Below are 20,913 nucleotides of genomic sequence, written 5' to 3'. Positions count from 1 at the left end.
GATGTTTTGACAGCGGGCGAGAGACAAAATACTGCCACTTTGTGCCTGTTTGGAATTCTCGGCTGCTGTTTTCGCAGCATGATCTATTTTCCTGACAAGGTCCTCTCCATATACAACGCACGAGTGAACATGGCATCAAACAGAGCAGCTCTGACCTTCTAACACCGACTTCTTTGTGAGAGCCCAGATGAGAATGGAGCGCTATATTATGAGGCCCCGCTGAGGCAGTGTTTAATATCGTGATGATTTGGAGAAACCCGTGAGAAGACTTGAGGAGATGATGGATTCAGGTACATAAGATTGAGAGCAGTCGCAATTTGACACACACACCTGTGCATGCATATATGCCTTATAGTGCGGAAAATACGGTGTGTGTATATATATATATATATATATATATATATATATATACAGTAGATATACAGTATATGTATGTATGTATGTATATATATATATATATATATATATATATATATATATATATATATATATATACACACACACACACACACCATATTTTCCGCACTATAAGGCGCACCAGATTATAAGGCGCACCCTCAATTAATGGCATATTTTCAAACTTTTTCAATCACAATATAGTAATACTCAAACTAATAACAATATTAACTCAATAACTCTAAACTCTCAATAGCATAATAACTCAGTCAATATGACCAACATTGTTTTACTGTAAACACACAAAAGAAACAGGTAAAGCTTACTTTATCAATTCATTCCCCATCTACTAATCCCAATCTCAATATTGATCCATATATAAGGCGCACGTGATTATAAGGCGCACTATCTGCTTTTTAAAAAAAAAATAAGGCTTTTATGTGCGCCTTATAGTGCGGAAAATACGGTGTGTGTGTGTATGTGTGTGTGTGTGTGTGTGTGTGTGTGTATGTGTTTTTATATATACACTGTATATATATATATATATATATATATAAATATAAATAAATAAAATCCACACACACAGGAAGGTTGGCAAAAAACGCCTTCTTGTCATCTGTTATCTCAATCCAGAATGTCTACAAATCGTAGCTAAATAAGACAGCAAAAGAAAGTATGGAGCATTAGCTTCCTTGGCTTTCCACGAACTTCTTTTCAAACCAGCCATGAAACGTACTCGGCGATGCCTTGGCTTGGGACAGCAGACTAAGTGACCTACTTCACATAATGAAGCAAATCCTCTGTCGAGCATGGCGGTATCTCCAGTTACGCCACCGCCGGGCCAACTAAGTGACAAGAAGAACAAGAAGCGGCGCTATGGGCGCGGCGCGCTTCACGCATTGTTTCATCCGAGAGTTTTAAATGACTGTGTTGCCCAGTGCAGCCGTGACTTCAGACTTTCTGCAGAGTGATGCGCTCTGCAGCTCGAGGCGGATCCCAAGGTCGCTACCCTGAGGGAATGTGCATTATCACTGATTCACTTTTTCTCTGTTGCTGAAGCTAATTAAGCTCTACAGGGATAATGGCCTCCTTGCTGCCAAGACAAGGTGCTTTAACAAGGATTTTAATGCAATGCAGCGTGTGTGGTCGCACTTCTTTTTTTAATCTCCACGTCCCTCGACGCTATTAAAAAATGTTGGCGCGATAGCATCGTGCCTGATCATTTTCGCGGGAATTCTTTAATAACGCCGGGCTTTGTGAAAAATGACAAATATCGGGAGTACAGAGTGTGCAAGATGGATAGTTGATAAATCATCGATTGGCCAGAACTTGGCTAGCAAACAAAGTGCACTAGCATACAGAAGCTTGAATTGTCGTGACGGAAAATTAGTGTTAACGTAACAAGAGAAATGTCCACGCTGGTGCACCACTAGCGAAGAGCATTGAAGTCGGTGAGCCAGGGTTGCCATGGCAATGAATGAGGTGCCGTTTCCTTATTGCAAGCCAATGTAACCATTAAGAGGTTAAAGCTTTGAAAAGGCTTTTAGCAGTCAAAGGTTTAAAAAAAAATCTATTCTAGGAGGAGGGCCATATATATATATATATATATATATATATATATATATATATATATATATATATATATATGACGATTATGGCCAAAATAATAATCACGATTATTCATCATGTTTGGTCAAACATGTCTATTTATTGCCCCTTTTTTAAACAAGCAGTATATAAACAAGGCGTCAAGGCTTGATTCTTACAAATAATAATAATAGTAAACTAAAATAAAGTAAATTTGATTCAAAACATTTTACCAAGACAGGTCAAAACCTTGGCACACAGCAAATTACTTGCTGAGTGCAAATCAATGAAAAAAATGAAGCCTAATACGATATTTACTTTTAAGCAAATTGTAATCAATTAGTTGACAAAATGTCTTTCGCTCATTTCAAACTGGATTTATTCAGATTTTTAAATAATTTCATCAGCATTGCATTGTAAACCTTTAAAGATATGCCAAGACACAAAATCTTTTTGCATTTTATCCCTTTATTACTTCAAAGCATAGCGATGCATTGTTTATGCTTTATGCAGAAATCGTTTGTGCGTTCCACAATTTAAATATTAATCTTCAATTTTCTTTATTACTTTTGTAATGCATGTGTAATGTTCGCGAGAACAGGAGTGCTGCTCCTGAACAACGCAATCATTTTTTGTTTGAGATTTGGCGTAAACAGGAGAATAATTTTATGCTAATAAAAAAATGTATTTGACTTAATGGCGGCGCCATAGCGAGCGATGAGCCGCCATGCGTCGGAGCAGCTGTTGCGAAGCAGCTGTCGGGGTTGCGAGAAGCGCAACAGTCCGCATCTCCAGGGGCTTCCTTTTTGCCTCCGTTTGCATGACATCGCAGCAGGTCGGACGGAAAACTAACTGGCGTTCATTGTGCGGCCATCTCCGCTTGTTCGCCGGCCAGGCTTATCCCGAGCGAGCCAATTATCTCGGAGTGAGTGCTGGAGAAAGTTGCCATTGTCTTCGCGCGGTGTCCGTTTTGCGCCCAATGCGGGGCGCCGGGGCTAAAACGGCGGGCCCTCGTCGGCCGGGACAAAGGTTAAGCCGAGGAGCGCGGCCGGCCGCGCGCGCTCTGTTGTGTCTGTGTTTGTGTTTATCCCGGGCTCTGCTTCACTTTTGTTGATGGAGGTGGGCAGCAGGTGAAAAATAGCTTGTGGGTGGCGGGCATGATTCAACTTGCGTGAGCACGCTGTGCTAATTCGGCCGTTCGGACTCTTCCCCTCTCAGCCGAAACGACTACGCGGCTCCTTGAAATTAGGCGTCGTCGGCCGTTTCGTTGTTTTGGGAAAAAAGAAAACAAATTTCAGTTCACACATTGGTATTTCGGATGAGGTCTTTTTCTTTTTGCTTTCTATTTATATATGTAATTGAGGTTTTTGTTACTTATATATATAAAAAAAGTGTTTTCTGTCGTTTTTGAGTCCATATCCCAAAAATGGCCAAACATGGAAAATGTTAAGTTCGCCAGCTATGAGTTTGTCATCAAAATAATTTTGCAGAAATAATTGTAATGCATTACCATAGTATTTCAAACAAATAAACGTAAAATTCGCTATGTTCGGCAATGGTTTTCATGCTGTTGACCTTTCGCGTCTGTGCTATGTCACGGTTGGATTTGTTCTTTTCTGCAATTTACCAAAGTATAGAAATTTGAGAGTGCTTTTTTAAAAAAAAATCTGAGAAAATGTTAGTGCTTGCCTGACAAAAGTTTTAGTTTATTTTGTGAGCTTAAAACATCCAATAAACTAAAAAATACTAAGGTGAAAACAATATCTTATAAATAGAGCATTATGTAATAAACAATAACCAAAAGAAAAAATATGTAATAAATGGAAATAAAACATGTATCATCTCTTTACTGTGGATTTTATTTGTATATCTTATCTACTTAGCTAACTACCTTGCTACCGTAAAACACACAAAATAAAAAAAACATTGAAAGCAAAAACAAGCCTTACTATGGTCTGATAAACAAGACAAATCAAAAAAAGAGAAACAATCAAGAATGAAAACATTTATTATCGCTATTACAGTTTTATGGTTTATCTAATTGGCAGTCTTGGTAAGGTAATATTTTTTAAATAAACAAAAAAAAGTCATGAACAGGAAAACAGTCAACAAAGACCTATAATTTAGTGTAATAAACAAGACAAATGGAATAAAATACATAATAAATAACAAAATAATGAACAATAAAAAGAAAACATCTACAGATTTCACTTTTATAGACAGCTAGCTAGCTAACTATCTTGCTAGCTTGCTAACTCACTACACTATAGCTTTCTTGCTAGCTATCAATCCATTTATCTGATCCAAAACATTACTCGCTATATTAAAAGTTGCAAAATTTGCTTCACTTCTCTGTGCTTAACACCTTAGTTCAAAACAATTTCCTTTACACCCATTATAGGTACAAACATATATAGATAGTTACAATACAGTTTTAAAACTTGTAGTCGATCAAATTGTTATATTATTATCTAACATTATTGGTTGTAACCTCCTTACAGGGGACTGGAGGATCACATTTTGTGTCCTTCTATAGGATGCATCATCTTTTAACTACAGTAGCTTTCAGTCATAATTGCACAGAGAGAGCGAAATTGATGGTGTAATGTGAAGAGGGATACTTGAAATCCGTTCCAGTCTTCTTTCATTTCAGCCAACTGCACCCACTCCAGTCAAAGTTCATCCTTCTGGCTGATGAACCAAGGATTATTTTTGTACACTGAAGCGGCTCATACTTTTGCGCTGTACTCTATTTATACTGTATTTGCAGTATTGCTGCACATCACACAGCCAAACTTTTTTTTTTTGCAGCGTGATTCATGGTTCACCTTTGTGAGTGGTTGATTTCAAAATCGTTGAGAACGTTTGTCATGAAACAGAATCGCACTCTGAGAGAAGAAAAATTAATCCTCACATTCAAAGCGTTGATTAATTACTTAACGTCTAAATCTGACACCAAAATAACTTTTGCATTTCATATTGCTGTCTCATTATCATATGGAAATAATTTCAACATCAGCCCTTGTTAACAAACAGATTTTCCGGCGTGTTCTTGCTCACCTCGGAATCTGTCCACCCTCAGTGCTTCTAACATTGAAGTCAGCCTAGCAAGTTTGAAAATATTTTCCACTATACTTCTCCAGCTGGTGTACCCCCCTTTGACAATCTCTGGGGAAGGCATTTCTCACACTTTGAAAAGTACTAGTGTGGATGGCACCTGTAGGGGCACAAACAGAATCCTGCTCTACTTTATTTCCACCAAAATTTTGGTCAATGTTGGGCTGAAAAAAATACGCTAAAAGCCATCACAGCATAAATTTCGATTAACGAATAACACACCTCATTTGCATGCCAAAAGTATATGTTTGTATTGTGTCTGAAATGTGATTAGTAAAACCTTGCCGACCTTTCTTCCTCATGCCCAGTGATCTCCTAAAAATAGTACGAAGGGTTTTTGGGACTTAATTTTTTTTTTTACAACACACGGTGCATCAGAGCGTGGTGAGCGGCCGCTAACACTCCCCGGAGCTCTACGAGCTACAGCCCTCCCCACGTCCATTCACCACAATGCACGTTTTCTTAAAGGGCCCAACTCAGCTATTGTTGTCGTTAGCTCACGCATCCACTTCCATCCCGCCACCTCCCCCCACATGTGCGTCTCCTCGCAGCTCTCTCGCTCACAGCCGCAAGAGCGCCGCGTGTCAGAGTTGTAAAGTTGTTGCCAAAACACGCTTATATAATGCCATGGCTCAGTCGATGTAGCAGTGGTTTAGTTTTAACGAAAAGTGCCTTGATTTGTGGCTGAATGAGAACGAGTATTAACAGGCTGTTGGACTGCTTCAGACACCACCTTCTCAGTTTTATCTCAGAATTTTGATTATCCCGAGATGCTCGCTTTAAATTCAGGATTCTCAGTTCTGACTAGTCAAATTTTTGATATTTTCAGAAGTCGGACTTTATTCTTCAAATTCTGTTGAATCTTGTATTCTTTGAATTCTCGCTTTAAATCGGGATTCTGACTTCTCAGAATAAAGTCAGAACTGTCAGGAGTCAGAATTCTGAAACGAAACTCAGAATTCTTAGCAGTTCTCATTTTAAAATGTTTACTCTCTTGAAAGTCAGAAGTCTGACTTCATAGTGAGGATGATCACTCGTCAGAATTCTTGGTTCTCACTTTGAAGTAAGAGTACTCACTTTAAAGTCGGAATTCAAATTTTTAAGTAAACGTTCTCAAATCTCAATTTAAAGTCAGAATTTTCTCCATTTTATGAATTCTCAATATAAAATAAAAAATTCTGACTTAATGAGAGTTCTGACTTGATTTTCAGAATAAAGTCAGAATTGGAAGTTTCAAAGTCCGAATTCTCGCTTCATTTTCAGAGTAAAAGTGCCACTTTAAAATGAGAATTCTGGGAATGAAGTCCAAATTGGGACGAGTACCCTAAAAACAAAGTCCATTTTCTCCTTTAAAGTGAGAATAAAAAAGAGATATGATCCATATCTTAGCATAGTTTCATCACGATCATAAAAAAATACCAGTAAAAATGCCCCCTATGGCACTTGGAAGAAATAGTTTGATTATCCCTGGCTAAAGTATAAACAGCCACTTGCTCAAGGACACATTTTAAGAGCAGGGGAAATGGGACTAAGCCAATATGTAATTGCTTGCAGCACACAATTTATACGCCATCATAATCTGAATGCAGATGAACATTAGCCATATTGTATCCCTCATTTCCACCAACGGCGTGCGGACGTTCTCCTTCCCGAAGTGCACCGCCGAGTATCAGCTTTGAGCATCGCCGGCACCGCATCGACAACCCAGACACGTTTTCACTCGCGAGAGTTCCTCACAGGAGCTTGGTGTGGGGGGGCCCACAGTTTTGGACGGTCACGCCTCTTTCCAAAATGTCACTCTTGCTAACGCCTCTTATCGTTCTGAAAAGTCGCTGATGAAAATCAATCGCTCGTGTCGCCGGCGCAATCAGCTGTGGACCAAAGCGGATGGAAAGCAAGGCAAGCGAGGAACCGCGTCAAACTGTAGACGGGGTGCTAGAGACCCAAAGTAGACCACCCCAAACCACAAAGAAAGAAGAAATCGCTTAAAGTCGGAAAAAATTCGGGAATGCGATGAATAAACAAATGTTTATGTTCCGTTTCACAGGAAGGAAGTTTAATGACGGTAGCATTAAACAGTTTGAAGTCCATTTTTTTTATAGCTTCATGAATAAAATTAATCACAATAGAATAATAGATATAATAGAATTAATCACAAAATATAGTGCTTGATTGTAAAGTGTGTTGAATTGTTTATTCACACCCTACGGTGCTTGCAAGTCAATGCACTGTACATCCTGTGACTACAGCATACACAACATTTCAGCAGATACACACACACACACACACACACACACATGCACAGCAGGCCACTAATCCAACCTGGAGTGGGAATAGAGCAGGGTGACACCTTCTCACAGGTATCATCTTTTTGTGCGTACAGTCCATGTGGTGTCACAAATGACAAGCCTAACACCATTTTCAACATTCAAGAGTTTTATTGTCTTGCAGTATGTATAGAATTATTATACCACAATGACATTTTTATTCTGTTCACTTCCCCAGCAGCAACCAGCAAATAAATAGTAGTAAATAGCAACAAAACAAACAGAAACAACGGTGCTTAGTAAGAAAGTGCAAAATGTGTGTCAGTTTCTACATATAAAGGTATATACGTATATTAGGGATGAGTACTCCAACAGGAGTAGTTACCGATATTTTGAACCGAAACGGCTAAAACTACCTTAAAATATGAGCGGCGCTGCGTTTATTTTTTCAAGGTTACCCAGAATGCATTACAAAAGAAGCCTCTTTCCCCCCCAAAAAAAAACATATCAGAGCCCAACAATTATCACAGGTAAATATATTTCAATTTGTATGTTTCCAAAGAAACCTCAACAGCTCTGATCTTTTCTTGCTTTTTATCACACATGCACACACACACACACATTCACAGCCAGTGTAAACTCAATTAGTGAAGAGATCATGAATCTTCTTAAAAGCACCTGGCCTAGCATCACCTACCCCCCCCCCCCATACCTATTCACACACACATGCACACACAACGTGTATATAAACACACTTTGCAAAGTGTCCCTTTTATATGTACTATTATCAAACTCCCATATGGCCAAATCGCAAAACTGTCAACATCCATAGCTATAAATTGTCTCCTTCGATCGAAAGACACAATTCCATGCAAACCCCTGGGCCGTTAACATTGTGGGAACACAGCTGGCTGGCACATTCTCACAGGTATCGTGTCCATACATGCAAGTACAGTCGACCAGGTGGACACTGCGTGTGTGTGTGTGTGTGTGTGTTGGAACAATCCAAGTCAACATCAATTAAACTGCCTAATCCTGCTGTGTAAACAACCTGCATTTACGTAGTTGTGTGTTTGTGTGTGCTAAGAGAACATCTCGGTCTCCTTGCGCCGCTTACATTTGCGATAAACAAAACACTGTAGCGTATTTGATCGCCCGCTCATTTGCATTCTACCTGCCTTTAATTAGACTATACAGCGCGAAGAATGCAAATTTAGTTTTACGTGAAAGGTTGGAATTCCCTGGGTAAAGAAAGGCTAGTGTGGGACATCTTGGAGAGAGGCCGTTCAAGTATCTGGATTCAGTTTTGTAGTCATGCTAATTAGCGATGGGATTTTTGGCTCCGGGGAACGTTCGTGGAGGAGCCGTTCACAATAAAGAGAGAATCAAAAGACTGGCTCTTTCAGCGTATATTGTAATGGCTCCACACATCTGTTTTTGACCTGCTGCTGAAATATGGATTAAAACAGACCATTATGCTGCGAAAGTTTGTTTTGTGTGTTTCTCCAAATGGGGGTTCCCTATGGAGTTCAAAAATGGGGAGGAAAAAAAATATGAAACATCGAAATCACATTATCGGCACATTGTACGATGAAAAAAAAAAGCACAGAAACCAAAAATATCCTCAACTGTACTAATTCTATTGGCCCGTATTGTTTCCAAGACTCAATTCGCATTGGTCACAATAAAGAGCCATTCAAAAGACTTCAATCATCACTAAAGTTTTGCCTGAATGTTGCTTGTGGCGATGACGCAACAAAGGTGAATGCAGATTTTTAAAATTAATTAATTTTGGCGGATGCGCGTGACGTTGAACGGCTCTTCATAGAGACTCGGTTCCTGTTGTTCACAGTTAAGAGCCGTTTAAAAGACTCATTTCATTACTAATGCTAATTTCCTTAAAAATAATCGAAAAATCGAATAAAATCAAAATCATTCTAAGCTGAACCTTAATGGCAGACTACCAACTGCTTTCATCCAACAGTGGAAAGGCGAAGTTGCGGCAAAGGGCTTTTTTGTTTTGTTTTGGCATTTTTATTCATCGTTCGAGGGTGAACTGGGAGTGGGGCACATAACGGCGGAGGTCAAATCTCCTAATGAATATCAAGCGTACCTTGCGCACACGCCGACAACCATCTGCTCCGAGCTTCGGCTGACTCACAGGCCGCAGAACAAACACATCATACAAAAGCTAATTTCATCAACATATTCAACAAAGCTAAATGGAAAAGCAAAGGTTAACCGTTCCGTTCGAGGAAACAGGAGCAGCTAGCAAAACGCCGCCTTTCCTTCAACGTCGCAGATTGCAATCTCTCTTCAGTGCTTAAATGTCATCAACAAATATTTGTTTATATATATATATATATATATATATATATATATATATAGGGAAATCAAATTTAGCCCAAGTCAGGCTTATTTACTGCCATAAAAAATGGGAATTATTGTCAGTTATGGACATATTGAAACCCTGATGTTTTATCGCGCATTTGCACCGATTTTTTTTGCATTAATCTTTTCAACAGCAACTTGCAAAAAGCGTGCAATAAAAATTTTGTGTAACCCCTAAACCACCGGGGGGAGCTAGCAGATAATTTATGACATTTGCAAACCTTTCAATGACTTGAGTGTCTTAGCTTGACTCCCATAATGCAAAGTACTTACCATGCAGTGTGGGACTTGTAGTTTACAAAAGGCTTCAATCCAAGAAGTAAAGTTGCAGGAAAGCTTTTATTTTGTTTAGTCATTATGTCTGCATCTTCCCGTCTGCAAAAACCGCAACATTGAATAGCTGGGTTTTTTTTTCTCACAAAATGAATTCTTCAAACCGAAACAGCATTGGAATATATATATGTATATGTACATATTTATGGATAGGGTTGATGCCACTTAACATTTTGAGGGGTTGAAAGTAAAAATATGTTTATATTTGACGATTTTACGACCCTTTCAAAGTCAGCCTAAGTTGGGTGATAATAAGGCCAGGCTAGTGAAAAATCCCCGGACACCCAGCGGTTAAAAAATGTCTGACACTAACTGCACTACAGATGTCCCCAAATTCACGAGCGGATCAGCACAAAGTTCCTGAATCCAGTAATGATTTTGAAAAGTGGCCATCTCCATCAATGTGTCATATGAGATGAGTCATGTCGGCTAATCAGGAGCTCATTATGTTAGGCCTCATTATTAAATGACTGTCAGATAGTGAGCAGATGCATTGAAAAAAAACCATCTGTGCTCGACACACTCTGTCACTCATTTCTATAGTAACAAGACCGCACTTCATTTATTCTTCATGTCATATTTAAGTTGTGTTTGAATGCTATCCTAAATCTATCGAGCATTATAAGATCAGGTTTGAACAATGAGAGACCCAATAGCTGTCCGTTTTGGTCCGCCCACAGCGTTTCATAGGATGATGAAATCGCTCGTAGTGCACGCCTCTTTGGCAGGAAAAATGATGCCAACGGGGCTCTGGCATAGCGTGGAATCTCATCCTGACGTCTCTCCCGCAGACCCGGCCAGACGAACGTGGCCCCCGCTATCTCACACCCATGTGGGAAAAGGGCGTGGATGATGTCAAAGACATGTCGCCGCCAGCCAGTTGGCCACTGGCGACATCACGGAAGTCATAAACGTGACGTCTTTCATAATTACTGTAATGCCCCAAATAAAAGACACACATCTTTTTTTTTTTCCCCAAAAAAATGATGACCAAAACTATGGGTGCATCCTATAAACAGGTCACATAAACCGAGTTTTAACACAGATGCGCATTTTTATGTTGGGCGTATTCGTACTTATAATAATTACAATACATGAGCTAGAGGGCGGATATCAGTTGAATGTTGAATATCAGTTATGAATGAATATCAGCTATGAATGTCCCTGAGTTGCAGCTAACAGAAGCCCGTGTTAGCTGAGGTTGTTATGGCATTATTTTCAATAAAAGAAGCGAGCGGACTGAACCAATGTCAGAATCCTTCCTTGTTCACACACAGCAATCTTACTAAAACGAAGATGATCATGTCAATATTATGATGACTGAAGCTGATTCAATTAAGAGTGGAGCTGTCTGTACCGGTAAGAAAACATGAAAAGGTATTCTTTTGACTCGTTTATTAACTAAGGTCTTTTGGCATGTACTCACAATCATAAACTTGGTGGAACACGGACGTTGCGCATGGCAAACGAGCTGGAGCTGCATCGCGAGGAAACGGAAAAACAACCGCTTCGAGCTCACTCAGCGTTACACTGGCGTAGCGTTCACTGACCGCTCGCAACGTGGGAAATCTGAGACACACTTAACCCGCAACAAATATATAGTTATGACGGTGAAGAAAATATGTATGAAGAATTGACAAAGATGACATTTATTCTGTTTTGCTATATTATTTTTTTTATTGTCACCATGCTGTTGGCGCGTCCTATACAAGGCAACAGAAAATACCATAAATTGACCCTAAAATTAACCGTGCTTCTTATACACAGGTATGTGCTATATTTAGGGGATTACGGTACATACGATGGCGGTACCTGCCATTCAAGTTCTCTTCTTTCCATGACAGCCCATCTGGCTCCTTCTCCTTCCATAACTTTTGTTGCTTGAGGCATTCACAAAGTTTTTTTTTTTTTTTTCTTTTACCTGTCAGCCATCATCATGTATTCATGGAGGCCAGTTGTTTTCTTCTGGACAGTTCTGTGGACACTCACTACCCCCCTGAGCTGTTTTATAGTGTTGAAATCTCTTCTCTGCTTAAGAGCCCATTATCTCAGCGTTTTACAACATTTGCCATGTCACGTCTTCAAATAAGCATGTGGAAAATAATGACTGCTATTTCTACATCCATCATGGCTTTAGAAGCAGAACCCTGTTGCTCATACCCATCACTTGTACTGCGTAATTACGCCCAACACAGCTCTTTTGAATTTCCTTGTTTATTTACATTGCAGCATGCCTGCATGAGTCATGTGATGTGCCGTATGGCCACCTATAAAAGCATAAATGTCTCAAGTTTACAGACTTTGTCTTTAGTGACAAAGTTTCAAAGGGAGTATTTGTGGAAAACGATCAATATTTTCCTTTTCTGTTCTTCTGTTGTGAAGGACACAATTTATGAATAGCAAATAGTTGCGGATTACATTTTTAATCAAAAGGCCGCTGTTAAGCTGTAAAAAAACAAGCAAAAATTTTAGCTGTGATGACTTTGACACAAACAGTGTTGAAATTCTAATCGGAAAGTAAAGTGCCTTGGGATTTATTTCAATTGCAATTGCCATGAAAGTAGCTTTCACATTGCATAAAAAATCAACGTTATGCCTTCCATATTGGCCAATTTTTTTTTTTCATTAAGCATTTTCGATACCCATTTGGTGTGAACTAATCATTTTGACGTCAAGCCCAAACGACATAATCAACACGTGCATGCATGCAATAAGGATGATTCAGCCCCTCTCAGCACGACTGTAGAAGAATACAAAATAAAACTCAGGGAATTTTGTGTAGGCGGTAACTAGGCAACGGGCACAAAGGCCGGCCAGTTTACTTATATGCCCCATAAGTAGTATACAAGCTTTATTATTTTTTTACCTATTTTTCCATACTCGAAGCAAGACGCTTTGCCCCGTGGGCAACACAGAAGAGGTGACGCTGATGTAAAGTGGATTTATTTGCTCGCCGTGCTTAGCTACTGTTCATAAAGGCTGCATTGAATTAGAGAAAGTCACCTATTTGACTTTATTCCTGAATGCAATGTAAAGCTAATATAGCATTCTTTATTTTATCCTATCAAATTAAAATGGATCTTTGGTACTAAAAAAATCACCTGATTCAGTGGTGTCCAAACTAATGGCCTGAGGGTCTTTTAAAGTCTCCGAGTATTTATCAGCCTGCAGTACAGACACTGTACTGAAAACGACATTATCCATATAAGAAAGTAAAGTATATCCTTTTACGCCAATTAATATGTATTTTGATCGTTACATTTATTTGCATTTACGTTCCGATTCGTGGGATACTGAACCAGAACTGCGTTTTGCTTCTGAGTCTAAGATTCATGGGAAATGTAGTCAGACCAAATGTGAATCTAGATTTTCTGATGGAGTGTTTCCGTGTGGGACGGCAAAGTATGTGTTGCAAGTTGTTTTTGTTTTTTTTTAATGTTTAAAGGAAGCGTTTAATGACTACTGACAGAGAAAGGCGTTTCAAGTCCATGAAATACTCATTCATTGCACCAAACAGCAAATTTATATCACCCAAGGTTTTAATTTTGAAAATCTAGCCACTTTAAAGCGGCGAAAAGTCCTCTGAAACCCAGCGTATTAATTTGTGTCCTTTGTAAGTAGACATTTTGTTGTTGTTGATTCATTAATTAATTTTGACAGCTCTCGCTAAACTACGTCTCTCAATTTAATCAAAAGCTGGGGCATAGCAGAACTGTCAATAACTTGAAGACCCACCTGGGTACTGAACAAATATAGCAACAAAATTCATCAGCGTTAATATTTAAGCTAAACGCTATAAAATTGCCTCATGGATTGGTTTAAATGTGAAAAATGTCCTTGTCTTTGCATCCATTGATTTTTCTGTATGCCGGAGACAACCTCTGCTTTAGTGTCTTCATTTCAAAGCTTTCACAAGATGCTCTTTCAGTAAATAAGCCCAGCAGCCACCAGGAGGCTTCAGAGCAACGCGCGCTTAGGGGAAATGAGTATGCACCAAAATGAGGGGTGAAACGCAGGCCAAGACGAGCCGTAATCTACCGCTGAGTTTTTTGACCTCATCCCGGAGTCTTTTTGTTCATGCCAATTCAGCAGCAGCAGGCTGATTGCTGGTACTACTGCGTAATTATCTATACACTCCTCTCCGTCTACAGTAAGTGACTGAGACAATACGTTTGCTGGAGGAGGGAATGAGATCGTAATTGGCAGGCGCTGACTAAAAAAAAAAAAAAGATGTTGCATGACCTGTCATTGATCAAATGATTCAATTCATGTTGAATGTCTTAGAATTAAACAAAAGCTAAAGATGATGCGCCAAAAAGGCTCAAGGAGGTACTAAAATTAGCTTAGCTACCATGCATGGTAACAATTCTTTATTTGTGGTGGACAGCATTCTTTGATCCGCTCTGCTTTTTGAAATTAAGCAAATAATACTCTGCATATGTTATCGAAGACTTCAATTTTTGGGGTAATATATCCAACACCCCTGTGTCTTCTCTTGCTGCTTTGATGGCAGCACCTAATGGATATAATTAAAGATTATTGTGGTGCATTTAGCAGCTAAGGAGTCAAATACTTCTCCCAGGGGTTCCTGATGGAGGTTCCTGCAGACGTGACTGCAAATGAATATGCTCATGTGGTTGACTGTAAAAAGACATTTCCCTTATCGTTATCAGGCACTTAATTGTTAGGGCTGAATGTACAGCTTGCTGTTATTAATATTCATGCACGTACTTGTTAGGTAATACTAATTAGAGTATGTCATTATGTTAGAGCACCTTTAATTTCAATTTGACTGTCTTCGAGAGTCTTTGCATATGATAAATGCTTGCTTTCATACTACACATAGTCATTATGTTTCACTGGAGAAATCGCAACCTTGTTATTCAAGCAGCGGTTTTCATACATTTTTACTTAAAGGACCCCAAGGGTCACCAAGGACTTACCCCAAGGATTTTTTTTTTGCTTTAAGTAAATCGTTAAATCCATCCATATTGTGGCCCTTGCGCTAGCTAGCTAGTTCTAACTTTGCCAACTTGGGGCTGCTTTGCTTCCTCAGGACCAGGACTACTCGATGCGATGGACATAAAAATCGGCAACGATGCAAAACACACTAGCAAGTCTACGTCAGTATGGCTCAAAATGAGTGAAATTGAAGTTTTCGATTGGCCAGGTCAAATTCTGGCTTTAAATCCAATTAAGAAACGACCTTAACCGGCGGGTGTCAATGGTCGTACGGATCTCCTAACCTTTGCAATCAAATACATCCCAGCATTTAGGAATGAATTAATTAATTTAGGAATGAATGAGCCTCCTAAGTATTTTTTATTGGCTTTTGTTTGACGTGTCAAAATCAATGGCCCAAATAGGGTCGAAATTGACACCGAGGTGGTAAACAGGAAATTCATGCTGGAAAACCCTCCAATATGACAGAGTAGAAAGATTTCTGCAGAGAAGATAGAACTACCGAACTACAGTTCTATAGACAGAACAGAACTACAATGGTGACTCTAGAGTTGTATGAAAACTGAGCATCAATTATCGCAAATGTTTGATTTTCAGTATTTCTGCCAAAGGTGGCACAATTCACTCTTAGGTTCAGGAGGCATTTACTTTTTCACATAGTGTCAGACACATTTAAATTTTCTTTCTTCCTTGCGAAATAAATAATCATTTAGAAACTCCATTTTAAATATCCTTGGGTTGTCTCAGTGCGACACTAATATTTGTTTGATGGAATGAAACCTTTGCGAGTGATAACTATCCAAAAAAATAAATAAATAAATGAAATCATGAAGGGTACAAATAGTTTTTCACCGCACTGTATGGTGCCCAAAGCTAGCAAAAGATGGCGTGCAAAATTGAAGAGGAATCTCATCAAAAGGGAGTGGGGAAAAAAACGGCGCGAACAAACTTCTCAAAAGTCGACGGGCATGAATTCTTTTCAGTTTCCAAGCGCCGAGCGTTGAAAGTCTGCCAGCAGATATGCCGTTAATCGTCAGTGGCAAGTGAGACAAGTCCGTTGTCATCTTTATTGCGACAAAGTCCCAGTGTGCTGCAGGCCATGATTGTGCATTCACACTCACATCCTGCTCTCCGCTCCGATTTGGGCTGTGTTTTCCATGCAGCCCAAGTCGCGCGCTCATTTGCATATCCTCCGTTGCTGCCGTCAGACAATGGCGAGATTGGAGTATAATGTTTTCCTAGCAACCCAGCTGCAGAGATGATAAGAATGATTATTACTTCCTCCCAGGTGGTTGGACCGCTTCTACGTTCGGAATATTTGGCAAAAAAAAAAAAAAATGGCACTTGAATTTGTTAACTGATTCCATTCCCGAACCCGACTGCGTTTTATAACCTTTGCGGTATTGTGAGGAGGTTCTTTTGAAATGTCCTGCCATTTAAAGGGAATGTTTCTCTGCTGTGTGTTACTTTGTGCATTGGAGCAAAGTCCTGCTGGGAAAAAAGGCCGCAGCTTTCTAAAAGCAGGAAAAAAATTGGATGCTTGCAGATTCCCAGAGATTTTGTTCTGAGACCCAGCCAATTCATTTCTGTCCATTGTTGTGCTCATTTTGTCTCAGCTAGACAGAAAATTTAATTGCATCCCACTCAAACACGAGACCTCATTGAAAAGGCCAAAATGTCCTCTACAGAGGAGATAAGGATTGAGTAGGGTAGCGCCAGCCAATGAAAAAAAAAAAAAAGACCAAAAATGTCCATGACAATGGACACGAATGGTTAAACTGGGTCTCAAAAAGATAAAACACTTACTGTATATGGTATATAGTGTATGTAAACAAAATTACTGAGCTATTCTGTTTATCAAAGGTTCTACAGAAGATGCCTTTTTTTTGGGGTGTAACTAGCTAGCTAACGTACGGTGATCAGATATCTCATTTTAAGAGGGACAATGCCGAATATGAGCCTCGTCTCCCGAGTCTCAGTGAATTTCGATGAAGTCCGGGAAGTCAATTCGAAGTGATTTGAATTGTTAAATTTGATTATATTTACTTTCACATTCATGTTAGTGGTATACCGGAACTAGAACTACTTCTTGCTTCTGAGTCCAAGTTTCATGGGAAATGTAGTCATGCCAAAAGTGAACTGAACATTTCTGGTGGGATGTTTCCTAAGTGGGACTGCGTGGTTTGTTTTGCCATTGGATTTTTTTTTATGAATGTTAAAAAAAAATCAATCGCTTCATGGATGACCAAAAGAAAGCTAATGCTGTACTCTCTCACGATTGGATGTTGACTCAAGGTGCGTTCACCTACCACTCACACAGAAATATCGGGTTCTATTTTGATAGACTGGCGCACATACGCTTGGTGTAAGTACCAGCGCACCTTACATTTTGTGCAGGAGCCTTCGTGTATATGCACAAAACTGCACCTGCCTACCAAATCACAAATCTGGCCCCGCCCTTACCATATCTACCTCACCAATCACCAGACTTGCACCTAAACACTAAAATAGAGCCCCCCTGTTCATAGAAAAACCCATTCATTGCACCGAACAGCAAAATTATAGTCTCCCTGCTTTCAATCATTTAACTGCGCACCATTTTTGCAGAGACTTCTTTTAGACGTCAGCATGTGATCAGAATAATTTCTCCCCGACGTTGCCGAGTCAGAGAGGTTTTCATTTCGATCCCCAATCAGCTTTGCCCGGTAAAATTGCATCCTTGACATCTATTGCCATCAGTGGTAGTGAATGAGGCGCAGACAATTTTGTAATGCAGTTGTATAGTTGCGGTAACCGCTTGGATTGACTTGTGTGTTCTCAAAGCCCAAGGCCGTCTTTGAAGGCACCACAAGAGCAGATTAAATGAAAGAGGCTGACAGTAGTACACCGATGAGCACCCACGTGTTCTGTGGGTTTTTATACGTGTGAAAGGAAGAATGAGTCAGCGCCGAAGGAACGCACGCGATCAATGTGATAGAACATGAAAAATGTATCATAAATACAAATGCGGTCCGGCCGGTATAAATGCACCACTGTTGAAATGAGAAGTTTTCGGTGCATTTAAGTCGCTTTTCCGCGCGCTGCTAAAGAGGAGAGCTCAAACGTTCACATCAAAGTGTGTGTGATGAAAAGAGCAGAGTTCACAGGGCTGGTAGCAAAAGGATGGACGGGACATCGCGTATTAGAGCAGAGGACTCAAAATGAGGCTAATTTGCCTTGATGAGGTGGACTCAAAGTGTGAAAATTTTTACTGCTCACCTCAGCTAACCCGCTATGTGAATGGTGAGACACGTTGGTTTTTTTGAACATCTCAACACAATCGTTTTTGTCACGTTGCCATCTTGAGTTGCCGTTTTTTTCCGAAAGTCATCTGGAGCGAAGAGCTCTGACGGTGACTGCAAATGGCTTTTGAGATCATTTAATTTGATTTGAAAACACACCTTTGTAAATTTCATAACAGTCACCATTTTCATTTCACACCAAATTCAAAAATATTGCATCCGTTTTGTGTGCCAGTTGTTGTTTTCGATAAAGACATGCAAGATTGCAGTGCCTCTTTTACATTCTTCAACAGGAACTCTGATTCGTTCTCGCAACATAAATTCCTTTAAAAAAACGTATATATATATATATATATATATATATATATATATATATATATATATATATATCCAGCTGGCTCCAGCCTTCAAGTGTGGGGTTTGCATGTCCTCCCCATGCCCGCGTGGGTTCTCTCCAGGAACTTTGGCTTCCTCCCACATTCCAAAAAAATGCATGGTAGATGTAATGGACACTCTAAATTGCCCTTGTGTGTGTGATTGTGTGCGCGAATGGTTGTTCGTCACTGTGTGCAACACAGACACACACACACTTATTGTTACACTGTATATATTTGTGTGTGTGAAGCATTTCCAAAAGTGCCTTTAAAAGATTAAAATGTCACCGCTACAGACGGTATATACATTATGTATGAATGTGGCAAACTTCTAGGGGTTGTTTTGATGATGAACCCACTGGGCACGTCTGCATATCTGCCCGCCGCCGTGTCCCCACTATACATGACAGTCCGTCTCGTCAAGATGTGTCGTTTTCATCCGGCTTCACCACCTTCTCGCTGCATGACATTATCAAAAGGTGGTAACGTGTCCACTTTTGAGGTGTTTTTGTCTAACAAACACCTCACAAAAATACAATGCCAGTTTGAGCCAGACTTCTGTTAGCTATGTTATAGTCATGCCCACATGCATTCACGATAAATTAAATCATTTGATTTCATTGTTATTCGTGTGCAATTCGTATCTTTAAGAAATGCATTTTGCCATTTCTAATGGCAGAAAATAACATCAGGTGCTATGGGCTCATATGTTGCGATCATCACATGACATAAGTGGACAGCAAGTGGCAAAATGCTTTAAAAAAGGTATGACACAAACATGAAAAATAAATTAGCTAATTCATTTATTCAATCCCAAATAGGTGATTCTCCGTCTTTACAAAGCCCAGCCATTCAATCCAATGTACTTCATCCTTTTTTTTTCCTCTCAAATTATAGGGTAAAAAAGTGTTTGAAAAAAGATGGCACGTTCAAGAGCAAAGCCGGAATTGTATGTGTTTACAGATTCCAGACGTTCAATCTTATGTGCTTATTTACAACCCCCACCCAAAATAATCGGTTAGAGGAGTAACAGAAAATATCTTTTTTTCAAGCACAAAGAAGAAAATTGTGCATTTTTACAGGGTTCGTGCATTCAAATCCATGTTTTTTTTCAAGTATTAGGTTAGAAAAATGTCTGCAAATAGCTGAAATAAACCAAAAAAAAGTGCAATTACACTTTACATGGCAATAACAAAGTGTTATATCCCCCCCAGCACGAAATAAGTTTCCTTTACAGTCAAACTATTAACAATACTCTTGAAATGGCTCAATAATTAAAGTAACTCTTCAAATGATTCTGTTCTGTCATTGGTAAATGTAGAAAAGGAAAGACATTCCAGAAACAGCTCCAGCTGCAAATGAAGAAACACGCTGTAATATTTTTCACTGTCAGTGCAACCGAAATCTTTAATAACTGTTGAAATCCACACAGCTTTATCCTTCTGCTATATTAGCTTGGGAATAAGCGTTTTATAGTGTTTTACTCAAGTCTTATACAGTAGAATAAATCATTTATTGTTCATCAGGATATACTGCAGAGATAGTTTCATGAAATTATTTTTGAGAATTGAGGAAAATCTCCAGCAATGAAAGAAGAGGTGTCAGATGAATACATTATTTATATTTCCAACACAATGTTGCATCCGCCGCAGTATGCAAATGGCAGCTGCTGGTGTTCTGAAGGTGTTGTTTTGAAACAGTGAAATGAATCAGCAAGGAGCGGAAATTAAATGCAAGTTGTCATTCCCAGCAACACTTCTCACAAACATCCTTGATGCACTTTTAAGGTGGCGTTTGCCCGCCGTTCTCTCACATTTTGCGTATCATTTCCGGAGAACAAGACGGACAGATATGAAGATGAATTATTATTATTATTATGCTCTTTGTGAGAGATCGCTGTGAGATACCAGAATCCAACAAAATACACAAGCACTTTACAACTGGGGAAATTAAGCGGCTCTGCAATATGACCGACAGGACTGATGAGCTCATATGAGCGGCAGAACAGGAGAATCCGTGCTATTTATTGGCCGAGAACGCCATAGGAAGGGACAGATAGGGCTGATAAGCTAATGCGATCCAGGTGGAGGAACATACTGACTGGCGACGAGCGGATCGTCCGGGAAGAAAGGGACAGAGAGCTGTTTGGACAGATCAATTAAGGAGATACAGTTTGGAGAACCTGAGGACTGGCAGGCCCTTGAT

The 20,913-nt window shown here is 39.5% G+C and overlaps 1 protein-coding gene across 1 annotated transcript in view; it reads left to right on the top strand.

The window, feature by feature from the left end:
* The window catches only part of htr1fa (5-hydroxytryptamine (serotonin) receptor 1Fa), a 71,921-nt gene that overhangs the window by 8,246 nt on the left and 42,762 nt on the right, over positions 1–20,913 (top strand). The window lies entirely within an intron of this gene.

This window comes from Hippichthys cyanospilos, chromosome 5 (genome assembly GCF_059441005.1).
Source record: "Hippichthys cyanospilos isolate Australia breed blue-spotted pipefish chromosome 5, RoL_Hcya_1.0, whole genome shotgun sequence".
NCBI lineage: Eukaryota > Metazoa > Chordata > Actinopteri > Syngnathiformes > Syngnathidae > Hippichthys > Hippichthys cyanospilos.
This window is presented reverse-complemented; position numbering and strand designations above follow the sequence as displayed.